Source organism: Aquarana catesbeiana, linkage group LG11 (assembly GCF_042186555.1).
Source record: "Aquarana catesbeiana isolate 2022-GZ linkage group LG11, ASM4218655v1, whole genome shotgun sequence".
NCBI classification, from domain to species: domain Eukaryota; kingdom Metazoa; phylum Chordata; class Amphibia; order Anura; family Ranidae; genus Aquarana; species Aquarana catesbeiana.
Window position 1 is genome coordinate 206,013,097 of NC_133334.1, and position 14,197 is coordinate 206,027,293.

The following is a 14,197-nucleotide window of genomic DNA, read 5'->3' on the forward strand; positions in this document are numbered from 1 at the left end:
AGTTTCAGAGCCTCCCATTTGGAATATCAACAGCTCCCAGGACCTTTACGAAAGTCCTGCTACCAGTAATAGCACAGCTGAGGGAGAAAGGACTGAGAGTCCTACATTATCTCGACGATCTACTGCTACTAGCCGACAACCGACAAACTCTGCTTCTACATCAAACAATTTTAATTTCCACACTCCAACAGTTTGGCTGGATAATAAATTGGAAAAAGAGCAACCTGATTCCGGCACAAAGAATTATTTTTTTGGGAGCCGAGATAGACACCAACTCCAACATGGTCGGTCTTCCTCAAGCGAAAATAGATCCGCTAATACAGAAAATAAAAAAACTCCTGGCAGCAGAGTACTTATCAGCCAGAACGTGTCTAAGCATCCTGGGTTAAATGTCTTCCACCTTCTTAATGGTCCAGTGGGCGCAGTGGAATTCAAGAACATTCCAGAATTCATTCCTAAAACGGGTCATCAATGAACCAGCGGATCAAGATCAATCCGGCAGTGAAGAAGTCGGCATGGTGGTGGACTCGAATCAGCAACCTATCACGCAGCCGTCCCATAATACCGCCACTACCAGAAATAATCACCACGGATGCCAGCCTCCAGGGGTGGGGAGCACATTATCAGCATCAAGGGGCACAGGGCCGTTGGTCCTTTCACCCACAAGGGATAGTTTCAAACATTCTGGAACTCAGAGCCACCTGGAAAGCTCTACTAACTTTCGGTCCACTTCTTACAGGAAGAAACGTTCTCCTACGCATGGACAACACAGTGGCCGTGAATTACGTTCACAGACATGGAGGCACTTGGAGCAACACACTCATGGAGTAGGTTCGCCCTATAATCGAATGGGCTCAAGTTCATCTGACAGATCTCAAGGCAATCTACGTCCCGGCAGTACAGAACCAACTCACGGATGACCTGAGCCAAATATTTATATCAAACAACGAGTGGTCTCTCAACCCTCAGGTATTCGCTCTGCTCACTCGCAAATGGGGAACCCCCGATATGGATTTAGCAGCAACTCCACAGAACAACAAATGTCCTCGGTTCCTATCAAGAGCCACCTATCCAACGGTGGCAGGGATCGACTGTCTCCATCACCCATGGAGTTTCCACTTGGGATATGTCTTTCCTCCGATTCCCCTAATAGCCAGATTTCTGGCCAGACTGAGGAGATCAACGTCCATAGTCATAGCGGTGTTGCCGTTCTGGCTGAGAAGGCCATGGTTTGCGACCATCCTACAACTAAACACAGAAGAGCCATTTCCGCTCCCAGTAACCCCAGATTTGCTCTCACAAGGCCCATTCCTTCACCCAGCACCGGATCGACTACACCTAACGGCCTGGAGGTTGAAAGGGAGAGGCTACTAGACCAAGGATGCTCACTTAGAGTAGTGAACACACTCCAACAGGCAAGAAAAGGGACAACAAATAACACGTATAGCAAAATCTGGAAAAAATTCACCGAATTCTCACAGCAGCAGTCTTGGAGCCCACTCTCTCCTTCAGTCTTTCAAATCCTAGAATTTCTACAACTAGGACTGGAAAAGGGACTAGCTTCAAGCACTCTCAAAGTCCAGGTCTCTGCACTGTCCGCAATGACGGGAACCAAATGGGCCCTGGATCCACTCATAATCCAATTCCAGAAAGCATGCCTGAAAATAAGGCCACCAAGAAAACCAACCTTTCCGACATGGGACCTATCGATTGTACTAGAAGCTCTGTCTAGAGAACCCTTCTTCCCTCTGGAATCAGTATCCTTATGGGATCTAACATTTAAATGATCTTTCCTGGTAGCAATAACATCTGCCAAAAGAGTCTCAGAGTTACAAGCGCTACTAATCAAAGAACCGCATCTGGTCTTCTACCCAGATAGAGTCGTCCTCAGACCATCAGATCAATTTATACCTAAGGTAGCGTCTACCTTTCACTTCAACTCGGAGATCAATCTCCCAGTTTTCCTTACCAGTGAAGGGAATCCACATCCATTGGACGTTAAGACGGTAATCTCCACCTATTTAGAAGCTACCAAACAATTCAGAAAGACTGACAACCTTCTAGTCATACCGCATGGCCCAAGAAAAGGCCAGGCAGCTTCCTCGAGAACAATAGCGTCTTGTATAGTAAGAATCATCAAAAGAGCGTACCAAATTCAGCTACTCCCAATACCGGACGGATTAAAAGCCCACTCGACTAGAGCGGTAGCGACCTCCTGGGCAGCATACTGTAGAGTGTCCTCAGAAACCATTTGCAAGGCAGCATCTTGGTCTTCCAGAAACACTTTCATTTCACACTACAGAATAGACCCGGCTCAATTAACTATGGTTGAGTTCGGGAGATCAATCATTCAGACTAATTCTTCTATACCCTGTACTTGAGCAAATAAAAAACCTTTTGAAAGCACCCACCAATTTAGCGAGTTATTTCCCAATGTGTGTGCTGCCATGATGCGTCAGGAAAACGGAAAATTGTATACATACCTTTCCGTAATTTTCCTTTCCTGACGCATCCCATGGCAGCACACAGAACCCACCCTTCTAAGGTGATAGTTACTGAGATTGCAAGGTGGACTCCTCTTCAAATCTTATAGCTAACCAGTCCTATCAGGTTGTGGAGGCGGAGTCACAACCCAATGTGTGTGCTGCCATGGGATGCGTCAGGAAAGGAAAATTACGGAAAGGTATGTATACAATTTTCCGTTTTTATGCTCCATTCACACCTGAGCGTAGCAATTTACTGGCGCTTTTCAAACAGTTTTTTTTAAGTGTTTCTGCAGCTTTTTACAATCGTTTTGAATGATTTACAAGCATTTTACAGCTTCAGGCATTTAAGTATAGCCAATAGAGAGCACTAGGGGGAGGAGAGGGAGAGAAAATTAAGGGTGGAGATTTGCTATTTGAGCAGAAAATGAGTGATAAAACGTTCGTAAAACCCTTAAGTCAGGTGTTTCTATTGAAGTGTTTGGGGCCAAAAATGCTTGTAATCTGCCAAAAAGAAGTTCATGTACTTTTTTGAGTGACAGGCATTTTGCTTCAGGAGACAGAATGCTCATCTGTAAACAGGGGTTATTGAAATGAATGGGTTTCGGCTTTATTTCTCAGCACCCTTACCAGCTTGATGTTGTGAACGTGCGCTGACTCTGTGTAAAAAGTAGGGAAAACTCAGTGACCACTACAGAAAAATATTAAAATCTTAGCTTGTGTAGAAAAAGAAGGGGAGTCGAAATATACGCAATGGGGGTTATTTACTAAAGGCAACTCCACTTTGCACTGCAAGTGCACTTGGAAGTAAAGTCGCTGTAGATCCGAGGGGGACATGCAAGGAAAATAAAAAACAGAATTTTCGCTTGCACATGATTGGATGATAAAATCAGCAGAGCTTCCCCTCATTTCAGATCTACCACTTAGATTTAGAGCGACTGCACTTCCAAGTACACTTTCAGTGCACTTTCAAGTGATCTTGCAGTGCAAAGTGGATTTGCCTTTCGTAAATAACCCCCAATGTATAAAGCTAAAACAATTAGAAACAGGTGTGTGATCAAAATTGGAATGACCTATAACATATGAATATATACAAAATATCTGATGCCTGTGTATTCACATAAAAAGTGAAAACAATACAAATAAACACAACAGGGGTTATTTACGAAAGGCAAATCCACTTTGCACTACAAGTGCAAACTATAAGTGCAAAGTGCACTTGAAATTGCACTGAATATGCACTTGTAAGTGCAGTCGCTGTAGATCTGAGGGGGACATGCCAGGAAAATAAAAAAAGCAGCATTTTAGCTTGCATATGATTGGATGATAAAATCTGCAGAGCTTCCCCTCATTTCAGATCTACCCCTCAGATTTACAGCGACTGCACTTCCAAGTGCACTTTCAGTGCAATTTCAAGTGTACTTTGCACTTTTAGTTTGCACTTGTAGTGCAAAGTGGATTTGCCTTTGGTAAATAACCCCCAATGTGCTGAAGGTGCTGAAAAGACAACGAAAAAACAAATCGGGTTTAACTGAATTGAAAGACAAAACTAATTGCCTCATAGTCATAAAAGTCCCACATCAAACAGATGCCGATGTTCACTGTGGGTTTTCCCTACTTTTTAGGCCTCATGCACACGGACGTTTTTACAGCCGCTTTTTTGAGCGTTTTTTGCAACTTAAAAAGGCCTGTCTATGTTAGTCTATGGCTTCATGCCCACCTAGGCGTTTTTGAGCTGCAAATGGCATAGGCGTTTTTAAGCTGTAAAAAAAAAAACAGGACCAGTGGGTTTTGAGAGACGTTTTTCAGCTGTAAAAACGTTCTAACGCTGATAAACGCTCAAAAACAATCAAAAACGCTCAAAAACGTCACTCACCAACGTTTTTTAACGTTTTTGATCCATTGAAAAAAAAAAAAAATTTTTGAAAAAAAAACCCGCTAAAAAACGCTAACGCGGAAAACCGCTAAAAACCGCTAATAAGCGCTAAAAAACGCTATTGCAAAAACGTTGAAAAAAGCTGAAAAAAGTAAAAAAAAATCACTGCAAAGAAACTGGCGTTTTCATAACGTTATTTTAACATCCTGTGTGCATGAGGCCTTACAGTCAGCGCACCTTCACAACATCAATTACTTTTTATTCCTGTTATTCAGGGATTTCTGGTGCAGCAGACAATTAACTATTGAACTGTCAGCACTTCCCTTCACTTATACACACCCTTAACATTTTGCCAGCAAAGAAAACAAATACACTGTCTAACAATTTTTGTGTTAAAAACTGAGATTTTAGTTGCACAATATTTGCAAATATATATGGAAGCCACAATTCCTCATCAAGGCCCCTTAGTATAATATGGTCCTAATTCTAGTCTATGAAAGCCTCCATATTGGAGCATATATAGCAAAGGATAAGTTAAGGGCAGGTATGCCTAGAGGCAGCTTTTTCCCTCTTAAAGTAGCAGGGACACACCAGAGGCACAGCACAATGACAGCTGAAGGTGTCCAATGTGTCCCAATGCCAATTCCAGCAAGCTAAACAAAAATGGCAACTCTACCAATCTACAACTAGCTTCTAAAAAAAGATGCACATAGAAGGGTTTTGCACCAAGCAAACAAAACAAACTATATTTTCCAGCACACATACCAGCAAAAAAACACAAATTACACTGTATAATAATTAGCATTAAACATAGAGTAGTTGCACAACATTTGCAAATGCTGTCTCATCAATTTTTTTTTTTTTTTTGAAAAGCCAGTGGCGTGCAAAACACACCCAAAAACTTCCACCCGGTGCCAAAAAAATGTGCACACACATAAAGAGTGAAACACAAAAAAGAGCAAAACGGGTATACAAATGTGCCATTCCCTGAACCCCCTGGGGCGTTAGGCTCCAGATGGGGACAAGGGTACTTACAATTGGTCCATCTGGCCGAAACCAGACAAACCCCGTTCTCTAGAGGGCCTGCCGAAACAGACCCACCCAAGTACTAGGTGAGGCTCCCCCAAAGGGAGACCCCCAAAGGAGAGGGCGAACCAAGCCAGAAGACCTATGTCCACCCCTTCCCAAGACTTTCAGGGCTGACCCAAGGACCTGCGACCCTACTCATCACACAGTGACAAACGTGTATACACATCAAACAAAAAAATACAAAAAAGTGACAAACACGGGGATGAATAAAAAGAGTGGGGAGATAGGGAGGTGGGAGAGCGAAAGTGACCATTGTGCAATACAATGGCCGGCCCTCCGGCCAGGAATAAAAATGTCCCCTGGTCCTAGCCAAAAAGCTCGGCCCAAGAGGCAGGTGTGAAAAACGTGTGTTGTGGTGAAGTGACCATGGTGCCATAAATCAAGTGCCGAAACACAGTGACTGTACGGCATCCCTGAACTGCCACTTCAGGGGCACATTCACCACTGGCTTTTTGTGCAACCCTGACCCCCGACCCAGACCACAGCAGCCCCCACCCCAGGCAGGAAGGCATGGAGTTCTGGAAGCATGGTGAGAGCCCTTTGCCATCAGGTCTCACCGTCGTTCCGTCCCTCCTACCTAATTATATTCGGGAAATACTAGCCGGTGGGAGGAAGGGGAGCTAGTGTTCTCTCCCGAAAAACTGTCCGGAGCTAGAGCTGCCCCAATCTAGGCCAGAAGGCCAGGGACCCGACCCTTCAGCCGGACCCAGTGGTTCTCCATCCCCATCAGAAGGCTTCTCTTTCGGCTACAAACCGTTCCGGGTCACCATTACTCCAGCAGGTTTTGCATAACAACCGCCATCCCATATCTACTTTGCCATAGATCAGTGACGGAAGTAAGCGCCACCTCCGGGAAACGGATAAGAACAGATACTACACTTGATCTTAGCCAAAAGGCCGAGAAGCGGTCTCATCAAGTTGCCTCTGTATATTGCCATCCTAACTCTAGTCCATGAAAGCCTCCATTTTGGAGCATGCATAGCAATGGGTCAGTTAAGGGCAGGTATACTTAGAGATAGTCCATTCTTCCTTAAATGTTCAGGTACACAATAGAAGCCCAGCATAACACAATGGCAGCTGAACGTGTCCAGCGGGTCTCCACAATAGTTTCAGTAGTCATTCCTGTTACATGGACTCTCCTCAAAAATCTGGTAACACCTTTATATGCTATGTGTTAATGGGAGAATCGAGGCATTTTGGTTTGCTCAACCCACTGGTTGAACTAAAAAAAAATGACTAATGTGTGGGCTGCTTTAGAAGAAGCATGGCAACTTAGTAACTCAGTAATTCCTAACCTGGCCATACAGTATGCAATTTAATTGTACAATCTCCTTTAGATCTACCATTAATTGTCTGGTGCAAGGGCTTGCGTGATCTAAAACAAATGTAATTGGTTGTTCAAACTGGCCATAGATGAGTTGAAAGTGGCTGCCACTGACAAATGATCTCCGCTGATTACACAGGAATAGTCACGCAGTCCCTGCGTTATCTATTTATTATACCAGTTATATACGGTAAATCACAGTGCTCAGTTTTATGGTGCTATTTGTCAGATTTCTACCTCTTGTTTAATACATACTATATATTTTTATTTAAAAGAATAAAAACTTTTTGTGGGATAAACTATTATAATACTTTTTATCCTCATGATCTTTTATCAAGGTTTTTACCAAAACCTATTTACACTCAGGCCTTTTAGGTTGTTACATGTGTATCTCTCTGTCCCTCTCTCTAATATTGTGACCATAGCTCTATCTTCTGGCAGACTAGGGATAGTATTGAATACCTATGTCTTTTATGTATCTTTGTCATTTATTATATGAATTTATACAATTCATTTAAATTGTTATTTAATATGTCTACATCATAATTACATAGTGATACTTGGTGTGTTATTTGAAAGAATTCCATCTGATTAGTTTACATATATACAGCGGGTAAAATAAGTATTGAACAAGTCAAAATTTTTCTAGGTAAATATATTTCTAAAGGTGCTATTGACATGAAATTTTCATCGCGTTTGTAATGACCCATGCAATCCATACATACAAAGAAACCAAAGTTGGTTTAGAAATTAAGTTATGTGTAATAAAATGAAATGACACAGGGAAAAAGTATTGAACACGCTAACTGAAATGTATTTAATACTTTGTACAAAATCCTTTCCTGACAGACTCCATGGCAGCAACGTGTGGGTAGGCTCCGCCTCCATAATTACCCTATAGGACACCTCTCCCATAAATCTTTGCTCTGGACTACTAACCGAGTTCCTTTTTTGTCCTCCTCCGTAGGACCAAGTGTTTGGTTCTCTTACCTGACGATGATTCCCCTACGATCAGGATCGGCCGAGCGCCAGATGGCACGTCCGGTGTGTGTGTGTATGTTTACCTTGGCTCAGTTGATTGTAGTGGAGTGGTAGTTTGTTTTTCAGCTAACATGGCAGCATTGTTTGTATTTGTATATCTTTTGTACCTTCTGTTCTATTTCTCTCCTTGCTGTGTGTATCTTGTCCCTGTGCATGGCGGCTGGTTCTTCCTGTGTCCCAGCCGCCACTCTCTCTCTCTTCTGGGTCCCGGCGTATGATCTGCATATGCGCGGCCCCGGAATGAGAACAAGGCTTTGTTCGCGCATGCGCGCGAGCGTCTCGGACCTGACGCTGTCAGTGACATCATACGGCACCACTTTAAAAATCCGGGAGAGAGCCTGCAGAGCTCGGAAATGTTTGTGGGCTTTGTAGCGACTTCCCAGATCTCCTGGTTTGGCTCTTCCAGGTAAGCATTGCTCTACTGGACTGAGTGGGTTCCCTGCCTGGCAGCTGATCTGTAATTCTCCCTGCAGTATCCTGCTCTGATGCCATGGATCCTTCACTGCCTCCTGGTGGCCAGCCCTCTCATAGCAGGTATGTGTAAAGGTTTTTTCCTGTGTTCTGCCTGCTGGGGAGGTGAGAAAGTTTGGTATTGGCACCAGCTAAAACACCTGTTTTCTTTCTTTCTGCTCTTCACTGCCCTTCTAGGTCCGATTCACAACTTAGTTCTCGTAAGGGAAGTGGGTCCACAAAATCACACCACCAACACTCTTCCTCCAGGTCCAGGCATCATGGATCTCCCTCCAGCTCCAGACAGCATAGTAAAGACCCTCCTCACACCCACTCATCTCGCTCCAGTAAAGGGCCAGAAAAATTATGCTGGGGGTGCAGGGCTCCTGTCCCTGTCAGAAAATCCTCTGTGACCACTGTTTCTCTAAAGCAGCAGACGAAAGGGAGGGTGCAGGGAGAGAAAGCACAAAAGCGCCACTCTAAGTGCAGTATTGTAAACGATTTATTCAAGCACAGGATAAATAGTACTCACAAAAGTATGTGATATGTAGGCATGTCAGAAATGGAAAGGTAAGTCGTCCAGGAGGGAGTCCATCAGGGAGTCCATCAGAGGCAGAAGCGTGGAAGCTGTGGAGCAGGTTGCGCCGGTGGATGCCGGCATTTCCTGGTCCTCAGTCGCACGGGATGCCGATGGATGACTCACTTCCGGTCGGACGAGTTGTCTGTAGCAGGCGATGCGTTTGCGGAGCATGCGCTCCTTCTTCAGGCCTGATGGGGGCCATTTTGGTTGTGGGCTTTATATGTTGAGTTTCCAGAGCTCCTGGGTCCTAGTGACCATAGCGGTGCAGCAGGGAGGAACTCGGGATTGTGCAACGTATATGTGGTGAAGGGATAGGGAAATGTTAAAAAGGAAGCCACACATAAAACCATAACCTGATGGCCGTGGATACATATATATATATATATATATATATATATATATATATATAAAGAAAAGACGTGGATCGATGCTTGATGCAAAAAGTGTCCTTTACTGGAAATTTTTCAATCACATAATATAATGCAAGCCACTGTACAGTTCCGAGCGCAAGTCGCTCTTCGTCAGACTCTTTTGGCTGTGTGTGAAAAGCCAAACTACCAACCTTCTCTTATCCACACCCAGCCTACCTCACACATGTGTTAACTTAACTAATTACAAAGAGAAAACTACTAGCACACATTTGAATAATTAGCCCCTATTCTATAAACCCAACAGGGTGAAATATCTTATATTCCCCAATATACAAATTATTTACATTCATTGATCTTCCTATTATATATCATCTTCCCTCAATATGATGTTAGGGAGCAAATAAACTCTCTCATCTATTTAAATATAAATCTCATTCAGTATCATAAATACAATAACATTCTTGATCGTGTCTCAGATCTCATCAAAGATTCCAGCTGATATTCTGTTATTTAATATTCCCAACGGGAGTTCATTCCTTGTCAAAAGAAGTTTATTGAGTATACAATGTTATAAAGATACATAAAGTAAGTTTACAAGGATCTATAAAGTAAGCTCATTGTTTTACAGTAGGGTTTATATAGGTAAATATCATGAAATTTCAAATATTAAACATTGGGTTCACGTAAACCTAAATTAAAGATATATATCATTTCCTTAGTTACTATTGTAGGTATTTAAATGATTTATACCTACTATACATATTGTTTACAAGTAGAGTGTATATAGGTCAAATAAATTCTGATAATGAGCTTTAATCGTAAGGTGGAGAAAAGGAAAGAGAAAGAAGAAAAAGGGTTGAAAGGTAGAGGTATGGTCCACAAGGTTGTCCCGCTCGTCAGTTTATTATTCTTTTTAGTTCTCTTTGAAGCCTTAGAATGGGTGTCTCTGTAAGTCATTTAATCTGTTACCATGGCAACAGGACAGAGTCATTGAAGTTTGACAGGAACTGTTGTTTTATCCAAGGATGCCAAAGTTTTTCAAATTTTGGAATTTGATTTTGATCGATGGCTACCATCTTAGCATGGGACATTGTATTATTCATTCTGTGAATTGATTCTGCTAGTACCAATGTAGGAGATTTCCATGCCTTGGCCACTGTTTGTTTTGCAGCCGTTATTAGTTGGATCATAAGTTTGAATTGAGAGAGTGTTAACCATTCCGGTTTTAGATTAAGTAAAGTTAAATATGGATCTGGTTGTATTATTTTTTTAAATATTTTAGATGCAATCACGAAGACTTCCTTCCAGAAGGTTTGGATTACTGGGCACGTCCACCATATGTGTAAATATGTGCCTATTTCTGGGCATCCTCGAAAACAAAGAGCTGAGGTATTAGGTGAATATTTTGCCACTCTAGCGGGTACAAGATACCAGCGAGTTAGGACTTTATAATTTGTCTCCAGTGCTAAGATGTTGGGTGAAGATGACTTAGATGTGAGCCATATGTTAGACCAGTCCGTGTCTTCTAAAGTTCGTCCCAGGTCCTCCTCCCACCTCTGAACGTAAGAGGGTCTATTAAGATTTGCTACTCCATATAATTGATTATAAAGTGATGAAATTGTACCTTTAGCAAATGGATCTTTTGTACAGATTGATTCAAAAATGGATAATTGGGATAATGGTGTATCCCCCTTTAGGAATGGTGTATAGAAATTTTTGATTTGGAGATATCTAAATATCTCAGAGTTTGATAGATCATATTTTTCTCTAAGCGATGGGAATGAAAGGAATGATTTAGATGCTATGAAGTCATTTAGTGTCTGAATGCCTGATGTTGTCCAAGCTTTAAAAGAATTTGGGTAGATCCATGCCGGATAAAAGGCCAGATTTCTGATAAACGAAAAGAGAGGATTGTGTGGAGATTGTAACTGATATTTGGTTTTTAGTTTATCCCAGAGAGATAAGAAGTGTTTAGTTATGGGATTATGAATTTTAAAGCGGTCTTTAGGATCAAGCCATAATAAATTTGATATTAATAGAGGGTCATTTTCTGAAGCCTCTATAAATACCCATAATGGGATTTCCTGTTTTGCATGGTATTTGGACAGACTGGCCAAATGTGCTGCTCTGTAGTAGTTAGTAAAATTAGGGTATCCCAGGCCTCCTTTATTTTTGGGAAGATGTAGTGTGTGTATAGGTATACGTGGTTTAGAAGAGCCCCATATAAACGAAGTTGCTCTTTTTTGTACTATTCTCAAAAAATAGGAAGGAATTGGAATAGGGAGGACTCTGAATAGATAAAGCAATTTGGGTAGAATAGTCATTTTGATTGCATTAATCTTCCCTATCCAGGATAAAGGAAGTTGCGACCATTGTTTTATTAGATTTGTGATCTGTCTTAATACAGGAGGAAAATTGGTTGAGAATAAGTCAGAATGAGATGCTGTTAAATGAATTCCAAGATATGGGATTGATTTTTCTGCCCATGTGAATGGGAGTGCAGCCCTAGCCGGGATCAATTCCATGTTTGTGAGTGAAATATTAAGCACTAGGCATTTCTTAGGATTAATCATAAGGCCGGATAGGGCTGCAAACCCATCAAGAGCTGGTATTAAGTTAGGACCAGAGACCTGTGGTGATGATAGGAAAAGTAATATATCGTCTGCAAATATACATAATTTGTGTGTAATACCTCCTACTTCAATGCCAGTTATAGTTTGGTTTGTTCTGATGTATTGGGCCATGGGTTCGAGTATAAGGGCAAATAATAAGGGAGATAATGGGCAACCCTGTCGGGTACCTCTTTCGATATTAAAGGCTTCAGATTTGTATCCAGCATATTTTATATAGGCTTTGGGTTTATTATATAATGCTTTGATCCATGTTAAAAAGTGGGGTCCAAAACCCCATTTTTGTAATGAATATTGCATATATTGCCAGGATACTGTGTCAAATGCCCTCTTAATATCGAGAGATAGAAAACATAAAGGGATTTTCCGTTTTTTAGCAATATGTGCCAATAACACTGCCCTGCGTATATTATCGCCTGCCTGTCTATTTGGCATGAAGCCTACTTGATCTCTATGTATTCATTTTCCTATAATGCTATTGAGGCGTTTTGCTATTATTTTTGCTAATAATTTAATATCGAGGTTTAACAGAGAGATAGGCCGATAATTCACACAGGAAGTATCATCAGAAAGGGGTTTTGGGATCATACAAACAATTGCCATTAGTGTTTCTTGCCGAAAAGAATGTCCATCTAGAAGTTTGTTAAAAGTTTCAGTGAGAATGGGAGAGAGTATTTCTGAGAATGTTTTATAGTATAAAGCCGAGTAGCCGTCTGGGCCTGGTCTTTTGTTAAGTTTTAGGTCTTTTATGGCGTTAGCAACTTCATCTATAGTTATAGGCTCATCCAAACTGCTTTTTTGATTCTGAGATAACTCAGGTAAGGTTATTTTTGAGAAGAAGGATTCAGCCTCTGTAGGATTAAATTCATTGTTTGTCTTGTATAAAGTTGCGAGATGTGAGTGAAATTTATGGACTATTTTAACTGGATTACAAGTGTAAACATTTTTTGATAATTTCAAACGTATTGGTTTGAAAGATTTGTTAGTTGAATTTAATGCCCGAGCCAAATATGTACCTGGTTTGTTTGTATTCATGTAGAAATTGTGTTTGGCGCGTTTGAGGGATTTATCAACTGACTCAGTGAGAAATAGATCGTATTCTAATCTAGATTTTTCCAGATGAGATTTTGTACTCTGAGATGGATTATCTTGAAATGATATGTAGGCTGCATTAAAATTGAGTTCTAGTTTTTTTGCTAGATTTTTGCGTTCCCGTTTAAATAGTGCCATTTGTCTTTGTATTGTACCACGCAAGACAGGCTTATGAGCTTCCCACAGTGTTATTGGGGAGATGTCTGTTGTATTATTAATTGATATGTATTCCTTTAAAGCTTGTTCAATGGCCATCTGATGTAGTGGGTGTTTGAGCATTATGTCCGGTAAGTACCACGTTGGGTCATGCGCTTTTGGTATGGCTGAGGCTATAGTAGTGTATACTGCATTATGGTCAGACCATGGAATCGGAATTATATCTGATGCAATAATTTCTGGTATCATTCCTATTGTTAGAAAAATATGATCTATTCTGGTGAAGGTTTGATGAGGGTGCGAGAAATAAGTGAATTTCTTTTTCATTGGGTTACTTTCTCTCCATGAATCTACCAGATTGTATTTGGAAAGAAGTTGAGAAAAAGGTAATCTAGAGGTTATTTTGGATGGTGTAAAAGGTGATTTATCTAGAAATGGGAGGAGGACCTGGTTCGAATCTCCACACATTATCACTGTTCCTATTTTGTGTGTATTAATCACTTGTAATATATGTGAGAGGAATGGTGTAGGTTGTTTGTTAGGAGCGTAGTAGGAAATCACCGTGATTGCTGTATCCATTATATAACCCATGAGTATCAGGTATCTACCTTCTGGGTCTTTAATTTCTGATGATAAGGTGAATGGTGTGGATCGGTGAAATGCAATTAGAGTTCCCCTTTGCTTGGTACAGGCAGAAGCCGTGTAAATTTGTTGATAAAAAGGAGAAATATATTTTGGAGTAGAATCTTTGGTGAAGTGTGTTTCTTGGAGGCATACTATGTGAGCCTTCTTGTTATGGAAAGTACGGAAGGCTTTGGTCCTTTTTTGAGGGACATTTATTCCCTGAACATTCAGGGAAAGTATATTCAGTGGTGCCATGGCAATAGATCAAATAGTTTTGACTTACTTTTTGTTATGCAGAGCTGACTGCGCAGATCAACCTGTGTGGACTGAAGAGATGAATAGATAGAAAAGAAACCAGTGAATTCTGGAGTAAAGAGTAAACAAAAAACATATGAGATTAGATGATACATTGTATAAATTATTTTTTGCAAGTAATCACAATTTACCTGTGAAAGAGAATAAATATCTCTCTCAGGGGAAT

The 14,197-nt window shown here is 41.1% G+C and overlaps 1 pseudogene; it reads right to left on the reverse strand.

The window, feature by feature from the left end:
* Positions 1-6,224: 6,224 nt before the first annotated feature.
* LOC141113023 (U2 spliceosomal RNA) lies at positions 6,225-6,357 on the reverse strand (annotated as a pseudogene).
* Between the last annotated feature and the right edge of the window lie 7,840 nt (positions 6,358-14,197).